Genomic DNA, 4,099 nt, shown 5'->3' with positions numbered 1-4,099 from the left:
ATCTTTTTATCTCGCTTGCTCTACACCCGGTGTCAATGAGAAAGTATAAGTCCCTACGTTCTGAACCAGTAAGCTGTACGAGCAACCATTTGTTACAGAACAACTAGAATCGTGAACTGCAAGAATTCTCTAAAGTAGTAAACTTTATTATTGTGCCTTTTTTTTGTATAATAAAGCATATAGATATTTGTTAGTTTTTACTTAAACTAACATTATAAGTAAAATGAATAGGATATTAGCTCTTAAACCCTCTCTTAGCAACTAAAGATGGCCCCGAAGCTACTGCTAATCTGGCTCCTGTCGAAATTGTCGAACCTGCTACAGAGGCGGTTTCACATAAAGCTAGAGACCCAGGTAGCCTGGAGTACATCAGTACTAATAAACGTTTGGTAACTTAACTTTTTCTTTCTATTTACAAATACATTTTTCTAAATATATTTTGTAATCTATTGAATGATTGCTTTACTGTCGTTATCAATCGTTTTTTTTTTGTGCAAAAATATATATCACTTAACTTTTTTGTAGTCATTTCGATTCTATACTACATTTATATAAATACCTGTTTTGTTTTTGACATTTCTTGATTCTTCATTTTGCTATTTATTGATGAACAGAACAAAATAACTACTTTGTTCGAGATTTAATAGTTTTGAACAATAATAACTTTATTTATCAATGATTTTTAAGTATTAATATTGCAAATAATCTTGATGAAAAAGATGTAACTTAAAAATTTTAATAATTGATAGGTTTTTGTTTTAGGTTATTTATTGGATCGTTTGGACATAGACTTAACAATATGGTTTTAGTACTGATTGAAGTTTTTAACAGACTATATCGAACCTTTCAGTTATCGAGTCGCAAACCACGGATACCTTTTGACGTCACGTCCAGGACTTCAAGTTTTTTGCAAATATGACTCTAAAGTTTAAACTTATAAGTTTTTTAATGGTTCGTTGTAAACCAAAACTAAATTTTGAGTTAAAAAAATTTAACAACTTAATTACAACTTTAACTTTTAACGCTAACAGCATATCTTAAATTAATATATAGAAAAAACTTCTTGCAATACACTAATGAGCTTTTTATTATTTTACTAACACTTTTTAAATAGTTGTACATTTTTTGAAAATTAGAATCGATTTCGGCTAACGCTTTTCAACTACTTTTGTTAGCAACTAATTTTAAGATTAAATTTTGAGTATATAAATAGGTAGAGGTTACATCAGAAAAATCAATTAACACTAATTAGCATAATCGAGCAAAAATTAATTAGACATTCACAATTCATAAATGCATATATAAAACAGTTGATCAGTAATTTAACTATGATAAGCAGTATTAAAAATAAAAAATAAGCGACAAAATTCAAATAAAATCTATAACAACTTATAAAGATTAGATCTATAAACGTATTGCTACAAGAAAGCCCTTAAATGGAATTTGTAAAGACCGTACTGCCGATTATGAAAAAAGCAAAATAATTTATATGTACAAATGCCACTGTGACAGTGAGTACATTGGCAGAACGTCCCAAAGATTTCATATTAGAAGGGACCAACACGTTTTTAATTCCCTCAGAAGATGGATGGACACTGGTTTAAAAAAACCATCTAATAGATCATCAGCGATTGCTGAACACTTATTAGTCATGCTACAAGAAAGCCCTTAAATGGAATTTGTAAAGACCGTACTGCCGATCATGAAAAAAGCAAAATAATTTACATGTACAAATGCCACTGTGACAGTGAGTACATTGGCAGAACGTCCCAAAGATTCCAGATAAGAAGGGACTAACACGTTTTTAATTCCCTCAGAAGATGGATGGAAACTGGTTTAAAAAAAACACCTAATAGATCATCAGCGATTGCTGAACACTTATTTAACAATTCAGATTGCGCAAAGAACTATAGTGATAGTAACTTTTCAATTTTAAGTAAAGCTCGTAACGATTATCACCTAAGTGTTTTAGAATCTTTATTTATAAAAACATGTAAACCTAATTTGTGTAAGCAACAATACGTTTATAAATCTAATCTTTATAAGTTGTTATAGATTTTATTTGAATTTTGTCGCTTATTTTTTATTTTTAACATTGCTTATCTTAGTTAAATTACTGATCAACTGTTTTATATATGCATTTATGAATTGTGAATGTCTAATTAATTTTTGCTCAATTATGCTAATTAGTGTTAATTGATTTTTCTGATGTAACCTCTAACTATTTATATACTCAAAATTTAATCTTAAAATTAGTTGCTAACAAAAGTAGTTGAAAAGCGTTAGCCGAAATCGATTTTACTTGTTTGTTGCTTTAATAAAGATGTTTTTGAATGAACTTTGTCTTAGATTTCTGTACAAGATATGTAGTACTAAAAAGTTATATACTAAATTAGAATCATATATATCTTTAAACATTTTAAAATATTGACCCAATAAAACAATATAAATTTTTGTGTAATACTTGTTTCAACAATTGCCTAGTAAGTAAATATTTCTTTAAACTTTGCACTTTAAAAATATGTTAAAATATTTATCTAATAAACATTTAAATGTAAAACATGTTTTTAAAAACATATTTACTCTGAAATAAGTTATTCTTAACCGATCTAAAATAGGATTTTATGAAAAAAACACTTATCGACTATAATAAATTAACTTTAAAACCGAATTAAAAAAGCAAAACATTGCATAAACACCCAAAAAAAATTATTATACAGTTTTAAATTATACACATTTCATTGTTTACAGATTTTCAGTTCGCAAGTTATAATGAAAAGCGATTGTGTGACGGAGAGGTAGTAAGTTTTTCTCGCTCTAGATGGAATTTGAACCAACTATCTAATCTATGTAGCTCTCAACACAGCATGACGTAGTTCCATGAGATTTTCAACAACTGCACATTCGCTCTTTAAAGCCTGTACTTCTATCTTGTCGATATTGTTTTAGGCTTTTTGTTGCGGGTGTATTATAATTTTTATGTTAGCCATTCAACTTTATGACAGTCTGCAATTTATTTCGTTTATTAATTCGTTTAGAGTACGTCTGTTTAAAATATTGGTCCATATGTCGTTAAATATTTATCTTATGCACGTTTTTGCAATTTCTCAAAATAATAGGTTGAAGTTTGTTATTTCCCTTCGTCTGGTTTTCTTCTTATTAAGGTTTGAATTGTTTATGCTATGGCGTCTAGGTATGTGCAGTGCATACAATGTCCTTATTTTTTTTATTTGGAAAAATATAGTAAAACTATCGAACCATTAAAATATTTCAATGGCATAGAAAATTAACATTAATTCCAACTGTTGACACAAAGCGAGTAGCTCAATATTAAGACTAGTAAAACAAGTAAATGCAAAAACTATATTTTTTACTAAATATTCTTAACATAATAAAATCAAGCTTGCTTTTGATTTCAAATTTTATCAAGTTTTAACCCACTGGTTCTTATTTAATAGCTTTTTAAGAGTTAAAACTATTTTACATTGTTCTATATAATGAATTTATTTTAAAGCTGTATTCTTTTTTACTGTACAAAATATAGATTCATTTGATATTTAATAGTCAATGCATAAGTTTTTATATGAGAATTTATTTCGTTTAGTTTTTTGTGCATACTAAGTTTTAATTGATTATAAAGGACTATTTGTTTGTAATTTTTACTATGTTATGTTTAGTTTTTTAATTTTCATTGAATGTAACTTGTTTTTTTTCGTGTGTATTGTTTAAGCGGCTCAGATTTTAATGCCCGAGTCCATCTTCGCATAATAAACTCCAATAACAATAATATACTAGTTATTACATATTAGCTTAATGTACATTCGATAACGGAGTGATGTTTTTAAAGTCAAAAATTGGTGATTTATTCGACAAGTTTGGGAAACTATGGATTAGACCACTTGATATATATAACCATAATACATTAATATATAAAGTAAGCATAAGTGAAGAAAAAAAGTAAAAATAGTTTATAAAAAGTCAGCATCATTAGTTTTCAATTTAAACAGAAAATACTTTTAAAACAAAGTTTGAAAATAAAAGTAAAATAAAAGATTTTATTTAATTTCAGAATAAAGTATTTTTAAGAATGTATAAAATT

This window comes from Thalia democratica, chromosome 1 (genome assembly GCF_965202585.1).
Source record: "Thalia democratica chromosome 1, ktThaDemo2.hap1.1, whole genome shotgun sequence".
NCBI lineage: Eukaryota > Metazoa > Chordata > Thaliacea > Salpida > Salpidae > Thalia > Thalia democratica.
The sequence above is the reverse complement of the archived record's forward strand: the minus strand, read 5'-3'. Positions refer to the sequence as shown.